Genomic DNA, 13730 nt, shown 5'->3' with positions numbered 1-13730 from the left:
GAGAGGATGAGTCCATTTGCTCGCTCGACCTGGCCGTTTGACTACGGGTGGGCAACGGACGCTAAGTCCAGTAGGATACCCTGCGTCGCGCAGAAACGTGCCAGTGCTCCTTTGGCAAAGTTTGTGCCGTTGTCGATGATGATGCTGTGTGGCACACCGTACCGAGTAGTGATGTCGGTGATGAACATCATGACAGTTGGCCCGTTCAGCTTCTTGATCGGCTTCGCTTCAATCCACTTGGTAAACTTGTCCACGGCGACAAGCAGATGTGTCAAGCCGCCGCGGGCTGTCTTGAATGGGCCCACCATGTCCAGTCCCCAGACGGCAAAGGGCCAGGTGAGCGGGATGGTCTTGAGTGCAGAAGCCGGCAGGTGTTGCTTGGAACTGAAGACTTGGCATCCTTTGCAACTCTTGACTATCTCTTTGGTATCTTCCAAAGCAGTCGGCCAAAAGAAACCATGGCGGAAAGCTTTGGCCACAAGTGATCTTGAGGCTGCGTGGTGGCCGCATTCGCCTTGATGGATATCCTTGAGGATTGCCACTCCTTTCTCTGGCTCGACGCAGCGCTGCAAGACTCCAGTGACACTGCGCTTGACAAGCTCTCTGTTTATTATTGCATATGCTCCGGCTCGTCGTTGCACTAGTCTTGCTCAGATCTCATCAGCCGGCAGCTCTCTGTGGACTAGGAATTTGAGGATGGGCTGGGCCCATGATGGAGCTGTGACTTCTTCTACTGTTAGTACGACCACCATGACTCGGGTGGGTGGGTCGGGTGGCGTGAAATTGGAGTTGGCCACCGCTTCTTGTGTTGCTGCAGTCCCCGGGCCGACTGCTGCAGTCCCCGGGCCGGGTTCTGAAGTCCCCGAGCTGGGTGTGACTACGGCAGTCCCCGGGCGGGTTGTCGAAGTCCCCGTGCCGCCTGCGGGGTTCCTCCAGTCGGATCCGGCTGCCTCGGGGGCAGGCGGTACGAAGATAGAGTCCGACTCTGGAGACGGCTTGATGGACGGCTTGAGGAGGCGCTGGAGGGAGACACCGGTCGGTATGGCCTGTCGGGTGGAGCCGATCCACGCCAGGGCATCTGCTTGGTCGTTGTCGGCCCGTGGTACGTGAAGGACCTTGCACCCTTCGAAGTACCCACTGATCTGCTGGACGAGGAATCGATAGCTCGCCATGTTTGCATCCTTCGCGTCCCAGTCGCCAGATGACTGCTGGACCACCAAGTCTGAGTCGCCATAACACAGGATCCGGCGTATGCCGAGTTCTTTGGCTAGCCGGAGCCCATGTATGAGCGCCTCGTACTCGGCCACGTTGTTGGAGGCGGCGAAGTGGATTTGCAGCGTGTATCTGAGTTTGTCGCCTTTGGGAGAGGTGAGGACGATGCCGGCTCCCAAGCTGGTGGCACATCTTGGACCCATCGAAGTGCATCCGCCAATGGGTAGAGTCGGGAGCCGGCGGTAGGTACTGGGTCTCGGCCCAGAGGACTAGGAAGTCGGCCAATGCTTGGGACTTGATGGCTGTGCGGGGTTGGTAGAAGATTGTGTAGGGTGCCAACGCAATGGCCCATTTAGCCACCCGGCCAGATGCATCCCGGCTTCCTATGATCTCGGCAAGCGGGGTGGTGCACACGACCATGATGGGGTGCTCTTGGAAGTAGGGCTTCAACTTCTTGGCGGCGAAGTACACCCCATAGCACATCTTCTAGTAGTGCGGGTAGTTTTGCTTTGAGCTGGATAGTACTTCGCTTAGATAATACACCGGCCTCTGAACTAGCTGGACTCGGCCTTCTTCCGGGCGCTGGACCACGACAACTGTACTGACCACTCGGCTAGTCGCGGCAATGTAGAGGAGCATGGGCTCCTTCTCAGTCGGCGCCGCCAGGACAGGTGGAGTGGTCAGCATCTTCTTCAACTCATGGAAGGCTTGGTTGGCTTGGTCATTCCACTCGAAATGAGTGGATTTCTTCATGAGTCGGTACAGGGGGAGAGCCTTCTCTCCCAGTCGGCTGATAAAGCGGTTTAAGGAGGCCAGGCACCCAGTGAACTTCTGCACATCTCGCAATTTGGTGGGAATCTCCATCCTCTCAATGGCCTTGATCTTCACAGGGTTGCACTCGATGCCGCGTTCGGAGACCAGAAAGCCTAGCAGCTGGCCGGCTGGTACTCCGAACACGCATTTCTCGGGGTTGAGCTTGATCTGGAATCGGCGCAAGTTGGCAAATGTTTCTTTGAGGTCCTCCAGCAGGGTGCCGCGCTTCTCTTTCTTCACCACAATGTCGTCTACGTAGACGTGGGCATTTCTGCCGAGTTGCTTGAGGAGGCATTTCTGCATGCAACGCTGAAAAGTGGCACCGGCATTCCTTAAGCCGAATGTCATAGTCAGGTAACAGAAAGCTCCGAATGGTGTGATGAAGGCAGTCTTCAGGCGGTCTGCTGGGTCCAACTTGATCTGATGGTAGCCTGAGTAGGCATCCAAAAAACTCAACAGCTCGCATCCGGCCGTGGAGTCTATCACTTGGTCGATCCATGGCAAAGCAAACCGATCTTTGGGGCAAGCCTTGTTCAGGCTGGTGTAGTCTATACACATATGCCACTTGTTGTTCTTCTTCAACACCAAGACTGGGTTGGCAAGCCACTCTGGGAAAAATACTTCCATAATGAAGCCGGCGGCGAGGAGCCGGGCTATCTCTTCTCCTACGATTCTTCGCTTCTCTTCTGACAGTCGGCGGAGGGGCTGCTTGACTGGCTTCGCGTCGGCTCGGACGTGTAATTTGTGCTCGGCGAAATCCTTTGGGACACCCGGCTTGTCCTTTGGGGACCATGCAAAGATGTCTCGATTCTCATGGAGGAAGTCGACGAGCTCGCCTTCCTATTTACTGTCCAGGTTTGCCCCAATGACAGCAAACCTATCTGGGTTCTCCGGGTCCAGAGGTATCTTCTTCGTCTCCTTGGCCGGCTGGAAGGAGCCCTGCGCATCATAATCTTTGGGGTTGGGGGACAAGGCCGGCTGCTTGCCGGCCATGGCCACAACCCGCTCCAGTATCTTCTTCTCTTCTGCCACTACGAGGGACTCGGAGCCGACTGCTGGCTGTAGCGCACCCGATTGACTTCTTGTAATCGCCGGCTACAGTGATGATCCCCTTCGAGCTCGGCATCTTCATCTTCAGGTAGGCGTAGTGGGGCACAGCCATGAACTTGGCCAGAGCAGGTCGGCCAAGCAAGGCATGGTAAGGGCTCTCCAGATCCACTACCTCAAACCAGATCGCTTCTCAGCGAAAATGATCCTTGTCTCCGAAGAGAACATCCATCTTGATCTTGCCGATCGGGGAACAGGACAAGCCGGGTACGATACCATGGAACACGGTCCGGCTTGGCATGAGCTGCTTCGCCTTGATGTTCAGCTTCTCCATGGTATCGCGGTACAGTATGTTGATACTGCTTCCGCCATCAATCAGGACGCGGGAGAATCGGGCAACTCGCCTCTCCGTTGCGAGGGTGACATCCAATACTAATGCGTAGGAGCCAGGGGACGACATCACCTCTAGGTGGTCGGCCTGGCTCCAGTTGATGGGCTTCTCGGACCAGTGCATGAACTCGGGGTTGCTGGAGGCGACTACGTTGACCTCTTGGTGCTGTCGGCGCCGACTGCGCTTGTCTTCAACTTGGCTTGTGAAGACAACATAGGCGGCGTGCTCTTCGGGGGGATGGAGGCGGCGGGCCGGGAGGCGGAGACAGCACCAGCCCCTCGCCCTTGGAGATCCGTGTGAGCCAGTGGCACTTCCGGGTCGTGTGGTTGGACGGCTTCGCGCCGCTGTAGAACTTGCAGGGGGCATCGAGAGTCTGCTCATAGGAGAAAGCCGCCTGCCAAGCCGGCCTGCCACCCTTCTTCTTGGGAGCGGGCCGCTCTTCGGGTTGCTCATCTTCAACTGTGGCCACTTGCCGACTAGTGGAAGGCGGCATAGGGGCCTTGCGCTTGTGATCGTTCTGGTAGGGGCGCCGATTCGAGTCGCCAGCCGGCGTCTTGGGAGCCGGAGCGATGATCTTCCCAGAGGCGTCCACTCGGAGTTCGATCTTCATCGAGGAGTCGGCCGTGGCGTACTTGTCCGCGATGATCAGCAGTTCGTCGAGGGTAGCCGGCTCGTCGCAGAGGAGTCGGTGCTTGAGGAGGGTGCCCTCTCGGCACCCGGTGGTGAAGTACTCGATGGCCTGAACCTCGTGCACCCCCTCGCAGGAGTTGCGGAGCTCGGCCCACCGCGTTAGGTAGTCGCGGGTCGACTCATTTGGCCCTTGGACGCATAGGGAGAGTTGGCGAGGCTTGGGCGGCTGCTTGTACGTGCTGGTGAAGTTGCGGACAAAGACTTCCGTGATGTCCAGCCAGCTGTTGATGCTGTAGGGCTTGAGGCTGTTGAGCCAGGTGCGCGCCGTGCCCTGTAGCATGAGGGGGACGTACTTCACGGCTACGCGCCGATTGCCGTTGGCTATGCTGACAGCAGTAGAGTAGTCGACGAGCCAATCTTCCGGCTTCACAGAGCCGTTGTACTTGGGCGTATCTCTGGGGAGCGAGAACCCTTTGGGGAAGGGCTCGTCGCGGCTGCGGGGGCCAAAGCATGGTGGCCCGACATCGTCTTCTTCTTCTAGCACCAGGGACCGAGCCAGGCGGTCGATCCGGTGGCGGGCGTCGTTCTCGCCGACTCCTTCGCGGTGGCCTAGTCGGCCACCAAGGGTCGGGTGTGTGACAGGCGACGGGGTGGGATATCTCTCTCCTCGAGGCGGTGGAGGAGGCGGATTTCCTTGGTGCTCCACCGCTCGAGGCCGGCCTTCCGCGTCGCGCTCGATGGTGATTCGAGTCCGGCTGCGGCTAGCAGCCGGCTCCTTGTCTTTTCTCGCGCGGGCGCCGCTTGCAGTCGGCGACCGGGATGTCGCGGCATGCTCTCGGCGCGGGGGAGGACTCTCAGCGCGGGCGCCGGCTTCGTGCCATTCTGCAGCCGCATCGATCAGCTGCTGGATTCGCCTTGTCATGTAGGGGAGTTCATCGGCTCCCAGCCCATTTAGCTCTTCAGCGGCCGCCTGAGCGGCTCGCAGATTCTCGAGCGGGGTGGCGTAGACGGGGCGGTCCGCCCCCAGCATGCTGGCGATGGCCGCGCCGCGCTTCTGGACGAGGCCGGCTCGGCTCGGCCCGCCATGAGGCGGCATGCCAAAGGTGGCGCGGTGGACTTCGCGCTGGTGAGCCTCCGTGAGGCGTCTCATGGAGGCTATCTTCTGGCCTTCCGCGATGAGGGCGAGGCGGCGTGCCTCCAGGGTCTCGGCGTCGGCGTCGGCCGGGATGGGGACGGATAAGTCATGCATCACTGCTTGCAGGGCGTCGTGGGCGTTCTCGCCCGAGTTGGCGACGTGGCTGATGACCAGCACTTCGGTGACGGCGCTGCTGCCGCTGTAAGCTCGAGGGAGAGGGTCGTCGAAGACCACCACGTCGGAGGGGTTGGCGTCGAGCGATGCCGAGTCGGAGTCGACAAGCATCGGGTCGGTGGAGCCGACCGACTCCAAGTCCACAGCAAGCTCGCTGGAGATGTGAAGTTGGTCGAGGAGGCTGACGAGGCGGCTCTTGGGGTAGTCCGTGCCCGCGTCGGACGTGGGCTCGTAAGAGATGCGAGTCTCGCCGAGCAGATCGGCGAGGCGGCTCGCTGCACAGACGTCGTCGACACCTTGCAGCGCGTCGGGGCAAACACCCTCGGGCGCAGCAGGCTGGCTGCGCGCGCGGGGGACGAAAAGGGTTCCCGTCCAGAACAAGTCTCCGGACGACGGTGCACCTGGCCCCACGGTGGGCGCCAAATGTCGGGTGGTAGGTGCGACCTATGCCAACGGGTGGCTTATCATTGTGGGAGCCAGTAAGACGTCACCGGTGCCTGGAACGGGATTCGGCGAAGACATGCACGCCGGCGAATCTTACCCAGGTTCGGGGCTCTCCGTGGAGATAACACCCCTAATCCTGCTCTGCGGGGTCTCCGCATGATCACTAGATCGAAATGAGTAGCTACAAATGCTCCTTGAGCTGTTGGGTTCGAGGGAGAAGAAGAGCAAGGCTAGCCCTCCCTTTCTCTCTATCTGGAGTGTGTAACTCTAGGAGACCAACCCTTCGCATGGGTGCCCTGGGGTGTTTATATAGGCCTACCCCCCAGGGGTACAATAGTAATCCGGCTGGGTGCGGGCCCCAGCCGTCAGTGTCAGTGTTCGCTGACTTCTCCGCCGGCCCTTGGGGACTGCCGACTGGTGGGTCCCGCCGGCTGCCGGCCTCTCGGTCGACAGGTCAGCCCCACCGCTTGGGGGTCTTGTCGGCGGCTGGTTACTGTTGCCTCGCCCCTGATGACGAGGGCTTTGTCGAGGTAAGCATGGCTACGGTGTAGCCACCTTGTGGGCTCTCACTGTAGCCTTACCTCGTCTTGTCTCCTTAATGTGGCACATGTTTCGAGGGAGGGAGGTAGCCGGCTTCTGGGGGCCAGCTACGCCCCTGGCCGACTAGGGGAGGCCGGGCCGCCTTCGAGCGTCTCTCTGGCTAAAGGGGCCCGTCGCCCGTGGGCCGTACTAGCGTCTGTCGTGGATGACGTCGAGACCAACATGGCTACAGTGCCGCGCGGGACGGGAGATGGCTGACCCGTACGGCGTCCTGTGGCCATGCCTGCTTCGGGATTCGGGGGTAGTGGGCTGTACTGTGGGCACGCCCCGTCTTATCACCGTCATGTGGGCATAGTTTCGGTGGGTGCGGTCTTGGCCGACTTCTTGGAGTCGGCGTTCCTCATGGCCGACTTTTGGGAGTCGGTCCTTTTGGAGCCGGCTTCCTGGAGTCGGCCATCTCGTAGCTTTCTGGGGAAGGTTTCTGGGACCGGGTCGCCTTCTGAGAGTCGGCCCCTGGGATATCCGACCGGGGAGAAGGCGGCCCTATGCTTCGAATGCTTGAAGGCTCAAATTTTCTGATAATTCTTTTCTTGAGGAGCCAGGGGGAGTCGGTTAGGCTACCCGTGGCCATTTACTCCGACAGTTGGCAATTCGGATATGTACATCTCCTTCTTTGTAACCGACTCTGTGTAACCCTAGCCCCCTCTGGTGTCTACATAAACCGGAGGGCTTAGTCCGTAGGACCAAGAACAACAATCATAATCATAGGCTAGCTTCTAGGGTTTAGCCTCTACGATCTCGTGGTAGATCAACTCTTGTAATACTCATATCATCAAGATCAATCAAGCAGGAAGTAGGGTATTACCTCGATCGAGAGGGCCCGAACATGGGTAAACATTGTGTCCCCCACCTCCTGTTACCATTAGCCTTAGACGCACAGTTCGGGACCCCCTACCCGAGATCCGCCGGTTTTGATACCGACAGCGGTGCACAACCTAAGATGACTTATACTCCTAGACGGAGGGAGTATGCTACTTTGTGTCATGCATGAAACTATAAAGGTAGTCCCGTATCATACACTAGTATCATGCACATGATACTTTCCACTATTAGTAGCCTAAAGAGAATATTGACTAATGCATGCAAACATCTTTGTCATTTACTAATGTTCATGCATGCATGCAATTTGATAATGCATTGGTAAATACATTTTTTGTGAAGAATGAGAGCATTAATTGAGTACTTTTGCTGACTACAAAAACTATTGCACTGCCTCTATCTTGGTATGAGTAGGTGAAAATTTTGAATCGAGCCCTTTAAACTAGAAGGGAGGTAGTAGTCTAACCTTGTTGTGATGACTAGATAGGACATGGCATGCACCTGGACGGAGGAACTAGTCTGCATTGTGCATATAAAGTTTCGTCTGAAGTCAATGTACCTCTACTTTGACCAAACTTATAGAAAAATGTATGATCATTTACAATATCAAATCAATATTTTTATACTCATCATGAAATGTAGTTTCATAAAATATATATTTGGTATTGTAGATATTGATATTTTTAGTATAAATTTGGTCAAACTTTGCAAACTTTGACTTGACACAAATCTTACGCGGAGTAAAAAGGACCAGAGGGAGTCTCATGCATGCGGAGTAGGCAAAAAAATGCTCATTTAGAGCCGTCCGAAGTCTCAAAGAGCGCGACCGCGCGAGGGAGTTGAAGGGCGTGGGAGGCGCGACGGTTGACGGAATTAAGTGAAGTTACATGCACGTGTCGGCATGGCGTGCGAACACGCAGAAGCTATATCGTCAGGCCTACGATATGGGTCTAGTAGACATGACATCTAGTGGTCCCGCATAGTACTCGAGAACTCTTTGGGGGCATGCAACCTTTTATCCACTGGGCAAGACACCACCCCACGCCATTCGCATGCCCTACTCGTCCCCGTCTTCTACCTTACAATAGTTCGCTCCCAGTCGTCCCGTCCTTTCATATTACACCAATTCCACTTCTCCTAACCCGCCTCCAAAATCCATGGCCTCCCAAATCTCCATGATTGGCGGTGAGTACAAGGTTAGAACCATCACCGGCGATGAGTTCATCGTCATCTACACCCGTAGATCCGCGATGGTGGAAGCATGCCTTGGTCGCTTCCTACACATGTTCAAAAGTTCAAAGGATGAGTGGGTCGCTGGACTAGATGTTGCCTACACCACAGTCCTGGAAAGGGGGAAGCTTCTAAAGGAGGCAGAGATGAAGAAGCCCACCATGATTCAGGTTTGCGTACATAATGTGTGCTTGGTCTACCACATAAGCCATGCCGACGTTAGGTGCCAGGATTTTGTGTCCGTCCTCAAGGACAAAAGAGTGAAATTCGTTATTGTAGACTTAATGAATGACAGGAGAGTCCTGGGTCGGATAGGCCTCGTTGTAGGCCAGCCCTTCGATCTGCAGAAGGAAAGCCTGGTGTCCTCCTCTCAGCGTTCAATGCTGACCCTGGCAGCAGCCATGATTGATCCTTTGTACGCTCAACTAAAGAAACCTCACCCGGAGTTTCATCATGCATGGGAGTCGAAGACAATAGATGAAGATCACATCGTGTACACAACAACGGATTCCTACCATTGTTTAAATATCTACAACAGTTGGATGAAGAAGCAGAGCCGAGTGTCCGATTCAAGCAAAGAAGTGTCGGCGAAGAGGAAGAGGAAGAGGAAGAGGAAGAGGTACGAGGACGAAGTCGAGGACGTGGACTCGGACTCCGAGTAAGTTGGCACTGCCATTGCTCATGCTGGTTCTACTGCAATGTCAAGCAGACTAGTTGCTTAGTTTTATTTCAGGGGTGTGTTGTGCTGAGCCCCCAGCAGAACTATGTTTATGTTCTTTCGCATTATTTGAACTTAGTTTTATTTCAGTTGTGTGTTGTCCTGAGCCCCCAGCAGAACTATGTTTATGTTCTTTCTCATTATTTGAACTTTTTAGTACGTACGGTAGTACTAGTATGTATTACTACTGTTCTTCTTGTAGTTGGTACTACTACTCGTATCTTCGCGTTCCTACTGTACTTAATACATACTAGTAGTATATTTTGGGTCAGTCGATTTGTGAAAGAAGTTTTACGAAGCGAAGGAAGAAGATGACAGAGAAGCTACCCCAGTGTCTATATTAGGGTGGCAGGGTGCCCATGATCTATCTTATGAGTGTTGGGTGTGGAATCCAGTTCACCAGAAAAAATGGATCGTGCCCGGGGTTAAACCGATGGCGGGAGTGGGGGGAGCATAGCGGTGGCAGGCGGTTCAGGGGAGGGCGGGGCGGCGGCGGCATGCGGTTAGGCCTGTCGCAGGCTGGCGGCTCGATGCCTGAGAGAGAAGATGAATAGTGCATCAATATCGGAGGATGAAAAGCCCTTCTAGCCATCCATGTTGCATCCAATGGTTCACAAGAGTCGACTAACCCAAATTTTTCCTTCAGATTGCAGGATCCATGTGGCATTCAAGGTATCGAAGGTAGATTCCACGTCCACACTTGGTTTGCGGGCTCGGCGCGGGCGCGACCGGCTTCCACCGCGATAGCCACGATGTGCGCTTCCTCCGTGCGAGCAGAGACAACAATGACACGCTAGCTCCTCCTCGTCGGCGTGCTGGAGCACGCGCTCGTCCTCCTCTTCATACGCTGCGGGCATAGACGCGGCTCCACCTGCTCGCGTGCTTGGCAGCACGGCGGCATCTCGAGGAGGGACTGCAGACGACGTGAGCGGGCGAGCCTTCGGCTTCATGGCACAGGGATGGCGGGGACACAACGGTGATGGCCGAGAAATGGTCGGCCGGAGCAGGCGGGCGCCGGCATGCGCAACAGAGGCATGACATATTGATGAGTGCGCATATGGGAGCTTAGTTTAGTTTTAAATAGGGTTGGTCAAACTTAAAAGAACACCATACTAGTACACGTAAACATTAGACTAAGGCATCGCTTATACTACCACATTAGTTAGCACAACATCAATACGGAATCATGTGCAAGCACGTGCACTACGGCCGCGCGGTCGATCGAACGGTGCATCACCGTGTCGCGCTCGAAGGACATCCACCGAACCTTTTTGTGTGTGTGAATACAACCCCCGAATATTACTCTACTTTTTACCTGGAAAAGTTCTTCATGCTACAATATTTCCATATATTTGAATTTAGCTTTAGTTCATGCTTATTTGGATTTGGACGTTTTAGGTGCGCCCTAGACATTTCTTTAATAATGATTAGGTGTGTGTGACTGAGAGAGACTGCGTGTATGTGTCCATATGTGTGTTGTGGCGGAAGGGCAATGTGGAGACGGTGTGCATGTGATAGAGACATATAGAGGTGTGAATGTGCAAATGATCATGCATGAGTGAGACATAGGGAGATGTCGGTATGTTCTGTATGCATGAGAGAACGGTCTTCTATTTGTACTTGTGTGTGTGCGAGAGAGAGAGAGAGGAGCATCCATAAAACAACAACCATCTCTCTCGATTCATCCGTCCCTCACACGATCGCATGTAACACATGCATCAACACACACATTTTGACACCCTCACCCGCCCTCTGCTCACCGCAAGGCCCACACATCGCTCTCTATCTCGCACGCACAATCTCTTCATGAAAACCCTATTTAGTATATAGATTTTTGTCACATGCACACACATTCTCTCCATAGGTTTGATTTCTCTCAATATCTGACACACACCCCCCCCACACACACACTGCACACACACACTCCCCCCTCCCCAAGCACACAATTCATCCCCATCCAAGGTTATATGGCGACCGCTCTCGCTAGTGCTTCTCTGCACCCCAGCATGCACACCACCTCAATCTTCAAAGAGGGCATCGAGGATAGCGAAGACGGCGACCACACTGCACTAGAGAATGCGGGGTCATTTGGGAGCAGGATGATGTGACGACGGCTGACTGACTCCTCCCCCTCTCTCTCCCACACAAAATTATCAATCCCTCAACCCATGAGATCCTTCCCCTCTCGTCCATGTTTTTACAGCTCTCTCATCAAACCTGTTGTCTCTTCTCCTTCCACATGTACAAAATCTGGATGCACACGCAGCTCACGTATATTACATGTCTCCATCTTTCTCACAGACCTAACTTCTTCCTATCTCTCTCTCTCTCTCTCTCGTTCGGTTTGTTTCCTACTCTCTCGCCCACATACATACAATCTTTCCCGCCCTATTTGCTCCATCTTGGAAGCTCTCTCTACATGTTTCATTCACACATTGGGATGTGTTTCAAATGTTGCTTTATAATGGATCATGTAGAGTTATGGTTGGTTTTGTTGCATCCTACAAAGTAATAACTATGAAGTGCATTTAGATTTTCATTTGACTAGGATTATGTGAGTTTGAGCATATTCTGAAGTACTATAGACCTCATATACATCTTGGAATTCAACAATGATTCTAACTATTGAAATATATAAACCATTACATTCGAAGTCAGTAGCCTAATATATTTATTTCATGATTACAACAAATGATTAATTCCATTGCAAACTAAGAAAACAAATGTGTACTCCCTCCATTTTTATTTAAGTCTGCATATTAGTATTGGTCAAAGTCAAGTTTTGTAAACTCTCACAAAGTTTATAACAAACAATATTAACATATACAATAACAAATAAACTTCGGTCAATCCTAATATGCAGAGTTAATAAAAACGGAGGGAGTACTAGTAGTTACTAGTACTATTCGCTAGTTGCTTAGCCCAATCACCCAACACACCAAATGGCGAGTTCAGTGTTACAAAATTTTGAGGTTGGCGGGAAAATCTCCCACGGCCCTGATTCGAGTAGTGTGAAGTTACCATCATGCCCTTCGGAACAGGCCTATGGATGCTGGTGGATAGGGGGGCTGTTTTGGTAACTCCAGGTTCATCCTACCCAGCCAACCCCACCCCGGTACCCAGAGTAGTACACCTGAATAATCCCCATTTTCTATCCCCACCGCAAAACAGACTTCTCCACGACACCGCAGCCTTCGTGCTCCTCCCCTTCTACATTGAAGCACTCGTCCACCGCAGCGCATCTGCCTCATCGATGATGTCGTACACCACACTAGAGCCGGTCCACCGTCGTCATTGTACATGGAGCCTCTTCCCCGGCACCGTCTTCCACGGTCTCGGATTTGCTTCCCGGAAGCCGATGCTAAGCGTAGAAGCACCACCATCGTGGACAATGAACTGAATGCCGTTGCCGACCATGATGCACAGAGGCCGCCGCGACCATCGTACTCCTCCTTGATTGGAATGTGTATATTGAATCTCTTAGCAGTACATGTGCAGTTCCAATTTTGTTCATACCTACCCTTCAAATTTCCAGGTTGCTATTGTTCCCGTAAAAGTAATTGGTTATAGTCCAACAGAATATCACCGTGTAATTGTGCGTCGCTCTTGTATTGTGCTCTTCTTGGGTAGGTTCTTCATCTACAACCAGTAGTGTGGCAAATGATGGAAAGTTTTTTAGAACTAGCAAGATGCCCATGTGTTGCACGGAACATCAAGATGCATTTGTATGAGTAGTTTATCTTGTGGGAGCAAAGGATGAATGAGGGAAGGCCTTATCTGCAAACGTGGAGAGAGGTACATGTATCTTTTTGCAAAATTGCCATAGTTTCCTTCCTATCCGTCAGATATAAATCAGACGACCTACATTACAGGATGGCAGGCACACCGTCATCACCAACTCCGTTTTTTATAAGCAAAAAATTAGTGATAAATATAAATATAAAATAAATATAATATATATATAGAAGAATACAAAAGAGAGTAGAGATAGCAGGGACGTCGGGAAAGGATAACGCGCGTGGGAAAAAGCTGTCCGGCGCGCGCTAGTTTTGGCGCGCGGTGTCCGACGCGCTTTATAAAATACGACGCCCTCCCACCGCTCTGTGCCTCACCACCGCTCTCTCCCCACTCTTTCTCGCCTTGCCGCTGTCATGCCACCATGCTGCCGGGAAACTTGGGGCTATCGCGGCATCCGCGTGCGCCCCTCCGGTGCCTTCTCTGCCGAGATCTGGTTCCACGAGATGCGCCTCGGCCTCGGCACTTTTGACACCACCCATGAGGCCACCCACGCGTACGACTCAGTAGCGTGGTGCCTCCGGCGGCGGCTTATCACCGATGAGGATCGTCACGACAGGCAGGCGCCGAGATGGACGAGGAAGCCATGGCACTGTGGCGCCAACACTTCCCGCAGGACATCATCAACGAGCGCGAGTTCTACGCGCAAAGGATGGCGGAGAGGGATAAGAGGAGGGTGGAGCGAGCCGCCTTTCATGAGGACAGGCATACATGGAAAGTGA

This window comes from Aegilops tauschii, chromosome 2 (assembly GCF_002575655.3).
Source record: "Aegilops tauschii subsp. strangulata cultivar AL8/78 chromosome 2, Aet v6.0, whole genome shotgun sequence".
NCBI lineage: Eukaryota > Viridiplantae > Streptophyta > Magnoliopsida > Poales > Poaceae > Aegilops > Aegilops tauschii.
The sequence above is the reverse complement of the archived record's forward strand: the minus strand, read 5'-3'. Positions refer to the sequence as shown.